This window comes from Propithecus coquereli, unplaced genomic scaffold (genome assembly GCF_000956105.1).
Source record: "Propithecus coquereli isolate 6110/MARCELLA unplaced genomic scaffold, Pcoq_1.0 Scaffold115, whole genome shotgun sequence".
NCBI lineage: Eukaryota > Metazoa > Chordata > Mammalia > Primates > Indriidae > Propithecus > Propithecus coquereli.
The window spans coordinates 364,282-377,424 of record NW_012135525.1 but is presented as its reverse complement, the minus strand read 5'-3'; positions in this window follow the sequence as shown (position 1 = coordinate 377,424).

Below are 13,143 nucleotides of genomic sequence, written 5' to 3'. Positions count from 1 at the left end.
CAATCACCTAAAGTCCGAAGTTTACATTAGGGTTTATGTTGGTGTTGTACATTCTATGGGCTTGGACAAATTTATAATGACAAGTACCCACCAGTATAGTATTACACAGAGTATTTTACTGCTCTAAAAAGTCTCTGCTCTCTGCCTATTCAACAACACACACCACCATACCCCACTCACCTAGTACAACTCCTGGCAACACTGAATTTTTTATGTCTTGATAGTCTTGGCTTTTCCTTGATGCTATATAGTTGATATCACATTGTGTAGCCTTTTCTGATTGGCTTCTTTCACTTAGTAATATGCATTTAAGTTTCCTTCATGTCTTTGCATGTCTTGATGGCTCTTTTCTTTTTAGCATTGAATTGTATTCCATTGTCTGTCTATAACACAACTTATTTACTGATTGACATTGTGGTTGCTTCTAGGTTTTAAGAATTATGAATAAATCTGCTATAAACATCTGTATGCAGATTTTTGTGTGGACATATTTTCAACCCCTTCGGATAGATATCAAGGAGCATGATTGATGGATTGTATGATAAGAGTATGTTTAGTTTTGTAAGAAACTGTCAAAATGTCTTCTAAAGTGGCCATACCATTTTGTATTCCCACCAGCAGTGAACGAGAGTTCCTGTTGCTCCACATCCTTGTCAGCATTTAGTGTTGTCAGGATCTGGATTTTGGTCATTCTAATAGGTGTGTAGTGATACCTCTTCACTGTTTTTATTTGCATTTCCCAGATGACACGTGATGTGGAGCTTCTTTTCACATGCTTATTTGCCATTTTTATATCTTCTTTGGAGAGGTTTTTATTAAGCTCTTTGGTCTATTCGTTAATCTGGTGGCTTGCCACAGTGTTATTTTTAATACCATCTGACTCTCTGGCAATAGGACAATCATTTAAATTAATGATGGCATATAAATAATTTTAGAATGTTATGATACCATAAAGTCACCTATTTATTCCATCAGTAGTTTTTGAATATTCATGTGCCAGGCAGGGTGTAAGGCCTTAGAAGCCATATTTTCAAAGACTGATTAAAGAGACACAGTGGTTAGGAGCATAGATTATGGAACTTGCCTGAGTCTTCATCTGGTTCTGCCACTTCCTGGCATGTGATTTTCTCTCTGTGCCTTGGTTTCTTTATCTGGTATAATGGCATTATAAGGGCACCAACTTCATGAGATGTTTATGAAGCTAAAATGAATTAGTGTGTTTAAAGCACTTAGAGCAGTTCCTGACATCTAGAAACTGCTGTATAAGTGTTATTTTTATCCATTATTACTATGGCAAGTGAAAAACACATGACAGTACGTGCTGGATTTTTGCGAACCACTCCCACCCAAAGCCAAAGCATCAAAAATATTGTGTAAATGGAAACAGACTGAAAGCATAGATGAAAACATTTACTCAAGGAGTATTGATAATAATAACTATATATGTGAATTTTTAATACATAAAATTTAGATATATAAGAAATACTTTTTCTCTATTTTAAAAATAACTGAACTTCTACCTGGATTCCACTGATGGCTGCCAACCTTTGTCAATTGAGTGATTGCTTGCTTAGTTCAAGTTTATCATAGATAATTCAGATGTTCTCAAAGTCATCCAGAGTTTTCCTCCATTCCTTTTATCCCTATGGCTGCCCCAAGGTTTGTGGGGAGGTTATGAAGCAACATTTCATCGGAGGAGGCTGCGTCACTGTGACTTTTCATTCTTGTTGGCATTAGCTGCTCAATCCTTTTTCCTACTAGCTTCTGTTAATCAGTATTTTTTTATCTTCCAGAAGATGTGCTAGGATAACACATTTTCTTCTGTGTCAACTGGTCATTTTACTTCCTGTATTTCTTTCCTTGTCTCAGCAGTCTGACAGGCTCACTGTCTCCCTCTCTCTCACACACTCTTGCCTTTATTCTCTCCTTCTTGCTGGCACTTCTGCTACGATCTTAGAATCAAAAGAAATTTTGAATAATTCACCATGTTAATGCAAAAAAATGACTTCCAATGCTGGGATCCTCTTGAAGTCCAAGTGGGTCTTTTGTGTTGTGCAAGAAAGAATTCAGGAATGAGCCAACAAAATCAAGTGAAAGTGAGATTTATTCAGAAACTGTAGAAAGTTAGAAAGTGTACTCCACAGACAGAGTAGAGGCTGGCCCTCCCTGCAGAAGAGAACTGGCCCCTTGCAGACAAGGACCAGCCCCACACAGAAGAGAATGAGCCCCTTGGTTCCTGTTGCCTTTCTATTGAAGCAAATAGGGCTAAACAAGGGGAGGAATATTCACAGAAGGGGTGGTGTTCCTCTACCATCTTGGTTCTAACCAGTTGGAACTTGCCGTGCCTCATCCCATTTTGATCAAGACAATTTGAAACTTTGTTTGGAGGTTTCCTGACTCAGGCAATGACTGGAGCAATTTCCAAAGCACGGCCTGCAGCAGCGCCTTACCCAAAGCAGTACCCGCCAGTTCCCTGTCTCAATGTGACTTGGGTAGCAGAGGGCTCTTGGGAACTGTGTCAGGCCCTCTTGGCATGGATAAGCCATGCACTTCCTATTCTAATGTGACCACACCATGTTAGGAGTCAATGGGACATTTTTATAAGGCCTGGGGTTTCACCCAGGAATATCTGTACAGGTCTCCTCTGCTATAAACAATTCCAAATATATCTTGGCTTCTGTGGCCTTGTTGCTTGAGACTCAGGACACATTTGCAGGAAAATAAATAAATAACTGCTTCTTTTTAAGTATTAATACTAAACCTTTATCCCTTAGTTCTTAATGATACCCATTTCTGATAATAATCCCCATGTCTGAAAATTAACAGTGCCCTGCTTGCTGAAGGTCTGTCTAATGATATACACTAGTTTTTCTATCACTTTTATTGATGTTGTTTTTGCCCCAGGAATTTATTTGTTATGTCTACTAAGTTAACTAGTAGGTTCGCTGACTTCCTCGAAGATGCTTTAGATATTATTTTTTCATGGCACCCTGGGAGAGGGAGGTGTTTCTCATAATTCAGTTCGGAAAGCAACCAGAACCCATGGATTTTGGCATTTAAAAGATTCGGAAGAAGAGCAGCAATTCTTAAAAGCCCAAGTTATCTATGGGGTTTATACTTTTCTAATATATGTGTGTATGTACATATATATTTATATATGTAGTAACTATAGTAACTAAACAGCAGAACAGGTAAAGGCATGGGAATGGTGGCTTAATCTGGTTAAACTGTCATAAGCTTGACTTTGTTAGGAAAGAAAAAGCCTATGAGAAAAAAAGTATGTTTCTTTACATGAGTGAAGTAAGATTTATGACTTTTTAAATATTTAGTTTTCTGTTGAAGATTGTCTTAATTTTGTTTGTGTTTATGTTTCATTGATATCTTGATAGCGTTTGCAGCCCATATTGTTTAATTGAATATTTGTTTAGGGCCTAGTTTCATAAGCTCAGACAAGGGAAATGCCCTCAGTACAAGAAGGGGTCCAAAGCACATTGTTTAGAAGGAAGGAATATGTTGCCTCAGGGAAATACATTTTCTTAATTTACAGTAAGATTTAAAGTTAGCAATTCTCTGTAGGAAAGTCCTGTGTTGTTTGTTTTAATCTTGCTCAATAAAAATAACTCTACCCTGAATTGTTTACTTTTAATGAGAGTGTTTAAATAAAAATTTCATTTTTTTTGATAATTCATACATTACTTAGATTAGTAGCAATTTGGGTGAACATAAAAACAACCTACATAGAACATATGCCACTGTTGACTTTTCTAGAATTTGTAACTATAGTTGTTGAAATTTAAGTTCTGGATATTTATTCAAGGAACTTCATGACTTCATCATTTTTTAATTATTTTAATATCACAGTGTTGTCCATAAAGCCTGAAATAACAGGCAAATATACATAATTCCATCAATGCCATCTTCATCTCATAAACATAAAATGATATTATCTCTCTTCAGATTTTATGGGCATCTTGGATAATTGCTCAGAGCTTACTCAGATTCTGCTTTCTCTGTTTAGTATCTTGAATAGACTTATAATTATGAAAAAATCCTCACTATTATTAACATATATTTTTAAGTAGTTACACTCTCCTTTCTTTTTATTCAAAAACATAGACCAGGACCAGGAGTGGTGGCTCACGCCTGTAATCCTAGCACTCTGGGAGGATGAGGCTGGAGGATCGCTTGAGGTCAGGAGTTTCAGACCAGTGTGAGCAAAAGTGAGATCCCCATCTCTACAAAAAATAGAAAAATTAGCCAGGCTGGTGGTGTGTTCCTGTAGTCCCAGATACTTGGGAGGCTAAGACAAGAGGATCTTTTGAACCCAGGAGTTTGAGGTTGCAGTGAGCTATGATGATGCCCCTGCACTCTAACTGGACAGACAGAGCAAGACCTTGTCTCAAAAAAAAAAAAAAAAAAAAGAAAAAAAACCCACAACAATAACAACAAAAAAACCATAGACCATTATTGACATACATACATATAGGCATGGCTCTATTTACAGCAGAGGTTGCAAACTGATAGACCATGCAATGTGCTAAAATTAGAAAATTTCTTACATTAAACTCAAATTTCTGTCTTCTCTGAAAGACTTCTACAATCTGGTAACATGGGCCCACATTCCTTTCCTGGAGCAATGATCCAGAGCCAAGAAGAACTGCCACTATTAGAAGAATTCCTACAGTCTTTGCCACTTTTTGTAACTTCCCTGACATGCACTTGTTCTCACAGAGGACTTCATGGCATGGCATGTAGATTGGAATTTCTGATTTTAATGGAAGAGTCAACACATATTTACCAGTATTGGTTCTTTTTCTGCTCAAGAATTGTTGCTACAAAAATATCATTTCACAAAGACCAACAAGATAGGAACTGAATGATCTTGGACTTTCAAAATCTCTCATATAGGGTGGCACTAGCATTTGGTGACAAGCTGAAGCATCCTGTAAAGTATTCAGATGGTTCCAAATAGTCACGTTAAAAAAATTAACTCATACTAAGCAACCATTATGAGTATGGCACTGTTTTCTACATAAACTGAAACATTCACAATAGCTGGGAGGTAGCTATTATCTCCATTTTATAAGTAAGACTTAGAGAAGTTAAGGCCAAAGTTATAAATTAAGTGAGTGGCAGAGCTTGTTCTCAAGTCTAAGTTGGTCTGGTTGCAGATTGGGTGCTAGTGTTAGGTTCATGTAGGCAAACATTGACATTATTGAAAGACTCATTTCTGTCCTTAACCTGGAGGTCAAATACTCTATAGAGAAGAATGTGAATGCAATGAATTTGAATGCAAATATTCTGTGTGTGTTTGTGTGTGAGTCAGTGTGGACATTTTTCTGAAAAGAGCTATAGTTTTCATTAGATTCTCAAAAGGGAGCAGTGACCCAGAAAAAGGCTAAGAAATATGAATACTTACATAATGTAGAAACTTCTTAGAATTTGAAAAATCTACTAAATTGGCTCTAGGCACAAACTATTTGTCTCTGATGTAATCTACTTGTCCAGCACAGATGAATCCTTCAGAGTCCCTCCCCACCCGCCCCGCCCCACCCACTAGCAAATATAAGGTTTGATCATTCTCAGTATTTAACTACCTTATTTTTTAAAAAAAGAAAAAGAAAAACACAATTTGATTTTTGACTAATGACATTAACAACATTTACACTGTGAAGGGAAGGTTCATTTATAAATGATAAAACATCAGGATAAGAATCTATAAATTCGCTTTCATTAAAATGCCATTATTCCTCTTCCTTTTCTTTTTCTCCTCTCTCTTTCCTTCTTTTTCATTTTTCCTTGAACAATTTTAGCCCAAAAGCAATTAGGAGGGATAAGGCAAGATGGGTGTCCATACCCGAGAGGGGTAGAGGGGACCTAACCAGTGTAAAGAGAGTATCCATGCTGGGAGGTGGGGGCCCAGTGTAGGGTGCTGAAGAATGTGCAGAGGGAAGGGAGAAGTTGTGTAGGAAGGCAGCCCAGTGAGGGTGTCAGAACTCCTCTACACTGTCAGGGTGCTAGGGGCTGATGAGAAAGGCAGTATGTCCTGGTGAGGGGCTGCCTGGCCCAGGATGTGCAGTCCAAGTCAGGTGAAGAGGGCTTCCATGTGGACAGTGGCCCGGCCCAAGCTGTGAGCCCCTTAGTTGGGTGAAAAGGCATCCCTGTTTGGAGGTTAAAGCCCAAGTAAGGCAATGAGGTCATCTACAGGAAGGGCAGCTCCCATGCAGTATTGAAACTTGAGAATGGTGAGAAGAATGTCCCTCGAGTGGGGAAGGCTGCGTGGGGTGTCAAAGTCTCAGCAGGCTGATGGGGGCACTTGTGTGGGTGGGCATCCCAGTGGGAGGTGTTGGAGCCTGAGTTCAGTAATACCTGGAGCAAGGTGATGAGGGCATCCACATGAAGGGATGGCAGTAACTACGGGAGATGGGTTACACACAGGGATGGATATGACCAGTAAATATATCAGGATAATAGGAGCAAATTTCTCAGTATTGGAAAAGAGAGTTGCAAATATGGAAAGGGAGAAAACTGGAATACGTTTTATGGTGTTGGACTGGAATTAGAGGTATCAGTGTGAACTTGTGGTTTTCAATGTACATACATAGATATGGAAATATATGTGGATGTAAATGTTTTTATGTCTGTATATTGTGTGTGTGTTCTATGTGTATCTCCCCTTTCTGTCCGATGGGAGAGTCTGATAGCAACACACCAACAGCATTGAGCACACCTAGCTCCCCAGATCTTGTCTTCTAAAGACCATTCTCCACCAGAAGGAATCGGGGCTCTTTGAAGAATGGCTAATTCCAGATTGGGGCAAGGAAAGTACAAGGTGAGCTAGGAACATCTTATTGTCAAAGAAAGTAAGGAAATGTTCAAAATATGCTAGGGGAATCATAGCAAGGTTAAGAGGTACCCTGTGGTTAATCTAGAACAATCTGAGAATTAAATAGAGATAATAATGGAGCATACCTCTTGAATAAAATAGGGATCCATGAGTCCATATGGTCACAAATAAATAAAATAAAATTTTGGTGACGAACATAATATTCACATAGTATCAAAATACCTCATCACCAAATACTTGTTAATCACAAAGGGACAATTTTACAGTGAAAAACCCTGGAAGACAACAGCCTTAATCAAGTTAGCATCATCAGTAATGGGACAAATCGCAGCCATCTACCACCTGATATGATGCATCATGTCTATGATATTCCTGCCAAAGTTGCATAACCTGAGTCCTGAGTCTAACTGTAAGGAAAATTCAGACGAATCCAAATTGAGGGCATTTTACCAAATAACTGACCTTTAAGTTTCAAAACTTAGATCGTGAGTGTCAAGGAATGTCAAGGAAATAGAGAGGAAAGAAAACATCCTTTTGTCTTCTTACCTCCCAGTGGCAGCTCAGGAAGCAATAAGGAAAAAAAAATACTCAAATGGTCTCACTTAGTATCTTATGTAAAAAAAAGTTATATGTGAACATGATTACTTAACCCTTTCAGCACAATGTTTTATTGGTGAAATTTATAAAGCTCATAATTCCTTTAAAAGTACAAAACTTTTCACAGACATTTCCAAAGAATCTAAATAGATAACCCACAGAGAAAAAACTATAACTAATAAGCTAAAAAGCAAATGAACAAATCTATTCAACTTTACTAGTAATCAAAGAAATGCAAATTAGAATAATAAATGTCATTGTTATCTGTCGGATAGACAAATTGCCAACAAAACAACTAAGGTTCATTGTTGCCAAAAGTAAAAAGAAATGGACACCATTATTATATCCTATTGATGGGTGTTTACAACTGACAAAACTTTTCTGAAGAAGAATTAGACACTGTGGCTCAAAAGTTCTTACAAATGCACATGTACCTTGACTGAGCAATTATACTAGGAATTTGTTTCAAGTAATTAAAGTTATATGTAAAAATGTTGCCATACTATTTGTTGAAGTGTGGCTAATAATTGCAAAATCCTGAATTAGCAAATAATAGTGTAACTTTTAGATAACTAACCCAAATGTTTTAAATGATGGTAATATATAGATAGAGAAAAATGTTCAATTACTAAATGGAAAAATAGTTCACAAAATAGTTTTTATAATATGAACTCATTTTTGTTAAAAATATATTTGAGTAAATGTGCAGAAATTCTGAAAAAAATTCTCCAAAATGTAATCATGGTTATCTCTGGGCATTGAGATTATAGTAATTTTTAAGTTTTCTCATTCTTTTTGTTTACTTGTTTTTTTAATTATGCAATAAGAATGTAGTAATTATGCAATTAAAATTTATTAAGGCTTCATTAACTTATATGCATCAGATGCTCAATATAATTACTTGGTAGGTTTTAAAAAATTATTGCCATTTTCTTGGTATACATTTTCCCTTAGAGTAAACTAAACCCAGTCTTACATTAGGCCTTCTTTTCACAACATTCTCTTGCTCAACTTATAAAGCCTACAAAGCCTATAAAGCCTACTTTTTAAAAGAAAAGCATACAACTTGTCTTAAAGCATTTCCATAAGTTGATTTAATCATGCCAAACCTGTCAGAAACACTTAAGGAGTTGCATTTGTTTATTGGAGCCACATGGTGTTCAAGAAAAGTAAAATCAAAATAGAATGAAATAAAGTAAATGCCCAAGACAGACAAGCCTGCCAATAACGCCAACACAGAGCAGTTCCTGTGGTGACACGGGAATGCAAGGAAATCAAACGAATTTACGAAGGAGTGAGAAGTAAAGCAAAGATTCATGTTACAGTGGCTCTATCGAAAGGAATGAAATCAAGTTTCTCACAGTTACTGTCGAAGATGAATCCTCTATAAATTTCAAATTCTTAAACTATTCTTTATAGTTTAAAATTTAGCCTCAATATCCCTCATTTTTTGAGGTCTTCTTGACTTACCCCAGGTTTGCAGTTATTTATGTTTCTAGACATTACGAAATTATTATGTTACGATGGTGGGTCTCTCCCGCCTGACTGTGAGCTGTGGACTGCGCCTGGGGCCGACGTTGTGTCTGTCATTCTGTTTGTAGCTCCAGTGCTTGGCACAGCGCCTCTGGTTCGGAATAAGCACTTAGGAAATGGTTTAGAGTGAAAGCACTAAATTCACTTAAAAAAACCTTAAGTTGTTTTGGCTGAAGAATCAGCAGATCACTTATTTCATTGCTTTAACTACACACAACACACACAAACACATACACACATAACACGTCTGTATGTGTGTGCATGGTTTGGTGAAATCTTTTACACCATATTAAAATATTTTGTAAACCAAATCTGTACTCCATTTCCAACTCAGAAATGTTTACAGGAGATTTCCAGTTGCTACTGAAAGAAAGAGAGAAAGAAAAAGAGAGAGAAAGAAAAAAAGAGAAAAATGAAGGAAGGAAGAGAGGGAGAGAGAAAGAGAGTGAGAAAGAGAAAGGAAGGAAAGAAGGCAAGAAAGGAAATACAGATACCATTTCCCACATATTCAATGAGAAATTTCGCACATATTGGCCCTGAAAATTCATGCTAGCCTCTATTTCTTTTCCCTCTTTCTGCCCTGCAAATGAAACTTTGCACTATTCCCTGAAGCCTCAGAACTCTACAGTGGAGGCCCAGAGATCAACTGGCACCTGGAAACTGTGTGGGCATCACAAGGAAAGATAAGGGGCATTTCAAGCAATCATAATATTCAAAAAGATTATTTTCTGTTCCTGCTCAGACTCAACATTTCTGAGTCTTCCAATCACTTGGTTTCTGATACCCAAATCCATTGTGTCAGCCATCACCCTAGTCTGTTTTGCCCAGGAAATTTCTGAAATTCTAATAAGAATAGGATGACTTAGTATTATTCAAATTGTGTTCAATTTGTACCTTCATTATATCTTTGATTCATTTTTGATGAAGTACATTTTAAAATTTTATTGCATTTTTCAAAACGTACCTGCCTGTTTCCATTTAACAGATCACAGACCCTTAGAAGGCAGGAACCCTGCCTGTCATAGAGTAGGCATCCAGCAAATAGAGGCTCAGCTGAGTGAGTGAGTGAGAGGGCTATTTTCTTCAGTTAAGTGCTATCTTTTGCAAATTGCTGCTGCAAAACAAACTATCACCCCCAAAAAGATGGGAAAAAAAGCAGTGTTTCCTTAGTTCTCTTCCATGGAATATTTATCTCATTGGATATTAGTATTTAAGTTAAAACAAATTATGAATATTGCAAACAAATATAAACAAAATCAAATAATTTTTCAACCCAAGACATGTCAGAGCATTTGACAGGCTAACATGCCAATGATACATGAGTTTCTAAGAAGGCTTTATTGGTGGAACATTTGACGGGATTGTGTTCTGGGAACTCATTTTGGGAAGGCTGACTTAAATCATTACTGCGACAATAATACGCATTTCTTTAGCATTTGGAATGTGCCAAATGCTGTGGTAAGTGTTAAGGTATAGAGATAAATACAAGAATGAGTGCCTTGAGGAGCACAGGTGTACATAGATCAGACAAATTGTGGAGTCAGATTGCAAATGATTTAATAGAGGTGTGAACTGTGTGTCTAGGGAGTAGCTGACTCCAGGAAGAAGTTAGGGCTCATTGTAGAAAGGAAGTTAGTTCATTGGCTGCCTTTCTTATAGCAGGTGGCATCCAGCATCCTGAGGGCACTTGGAATGCAGAAGGTTTTTTCTTAAGAGCAATGAATGGAAAAGAAGAAGTAAGTTGTTTGATTGCTCCTTGTATTTGCCTGTTACCATTTCTGCTCTTTATTAGAGTGTGCCACTTCAACCCTACTTTAAGAATGGAGAGTGGCTTAGTGGAGAAGTTCTGGACAAGGAGTCAGGTGACTAAGGGCAGTGCACATTTCGTGCTTTTCTTCTAATATCCACTGCCACTTCTTTTGGAGTAGAAAGGAGCCTCAATTTTCATTAGGAAAACCACCCTTCCTCTATAGTCCATCTATGTGCTTCAAGTGGGCTCACACTACCTTGTGCTCAAGGGGTAGGCGTATGACCTAAGCTTGATTAATCTGCATATTCCATCATCCTGGACACAATGAATGGTTCAGTGTTGTGATTCAAGCCAGTGAGGCTTAATATTGGCTCAAATGTGATGAAACTCTTGTGAAACAGAAGTTCTCTTCCCACTAAACTTGAGGCTGATGAAATATAAATCTCAAATTGCCTCTTTAGGCATTCATGTCATTTTTGGGCATCTGCATCCAGCTTTATTTGAAATTACTCTTGAGTTTTTCATTTCTCTGTCAACTAAATTTCCTTCTTCTTTTAAGCCTGTTTGACTTGAGTTTTTATCTTTTGCAAATCAGGAACAATATAACAGAGTTACACTAACTGGCTACTAATTGGCCCCTTGGCAGTCACTGAACAGGTAAGGGCCTCACTTTTCCCATCCATAATATAAAACGGTTGAACCAGATGAATGGATTTCATACTTTGGTTTAGGGCATAACTCATTCTCAAAGGGAATCTTATACTGTATGTCATATCAAGATGTAAACTACATGAAATAAAATGCTTTTATTGATTCAAGAGCATGTGTTTCCAGAAGCCTCCCCACATGTCAGTAGATCAGAACTTGAAATCACTGTATAGTATGTCTTCTAAGATCTTTTTCAGCTCTAATCTTCCATAATTTTGATTCTATGAGGCTTTATTAATAACTAGGTGAATGTTCCAGAGTTAAATTTATAAAGTTTAAGCAGATGATTTAGCTAATGGGAGTATGATGAGATGGCCACTGGTACAAGGACATTCTGGAGTTGGGGAAATATTCCAAAGTAAAACTCCACGAATGTACCGGCAGCAGCACCAGAATATCCACTCTTGGTTGAGGTTGTTAGCTGTGTTTCATTTGTAAAAGCCATGAACGGCTGAGCAGGGAAATGTCTGACATGTCCATTATTTTGTGTGTGGTTGATTGGTTTTACCAAGAGTTCTGATTGAAATGGTTGGGGACCAGTTCTTTCAGCCTGCATGAGCGCAAGACCTTCATTTCTAAAATGGATTAAACCAATATGCTGAGCGATCCATTTATTCTTTTCACATTGCATTTGGATTTCATTACAGAAGAAGTCAAAAGGACATTTTCATTCTGGACTCCGGAAAGGTCATTTTTTACTCATGTTTTTATTTTGCTGTTCTTAGTTTTGATGATGAGGAAGAAAAAAAGAGAATGCTAGTAGTATTTGATTAGTCTCACCATGAATTCATTATTTTCTGACTATGCCTGCTGGGCTTTAGACTCTAATTATATCTGTCAACAGGGTAAAAATCATTTTGGATTTAGTAAGACCACTGTAGACTGTTTGAGATTGCCATTTCAGAGAAAGAAGCTTCAAGTCTTTGGAAATCCTTCTAAGCTTGAGGCATCAGAAGTCCTATGAGAGGCCACTGGCACAGTTTAGTAAATAAAATAACTTTTCACTATAAAAAACTAAAAAGAAAAAGGAAAAATTTCCATGACTTGCTCTTTTTGTGGATTAACCTTGGCTACAGCTTTAAAAATGATAATGATGAAATTAGTGATAATGATTTCAATACCTCAGAAGTTTCATCTATGTAAGGCTATCAGATTGACTATTCTGATTTCAAATAATGGCACCTACATTTTATTCCAGAAAAATAATCTTTCTGGTACTTATAAACAGCCTTTATTTGTTTATATCTTATTTTTTATGATACCATACCTAGTGCCAGTGTAGAAAAGTATTTGATAAATGCTGGTTGTCAATATTCAGAACAGTTTTTGCTCAAAAAACTTAACACTGAAGTACTTAAGAATTCAAAATACTTTTAGGAGAAAAATATAAGCAAAGTGGCAGCCAGGTGAGTGAAACCAATGGCTTCTAAAAATGCCTACTAGAAAACAACACGTATAAGAACAGTACAGCTAATCCTATCCAAGTATATTCTTGGAACCAGGTAAGCAAAACTACTTTAAAGAGCACAACATAGTAAACTTCCTATTTTTACATATTGATTTATTTTGAAGCCAGAAATATATAAAAAAATATTTGTAGGAACTAACAATCTGCTATTAACTTGTCCATTTTCATCTACCTTTTTCCCAATTTGAAAAGGTGTAGTCGTTCCTTCTCAAAAGATGCTTCTTTTCTCTTCACCTCTCT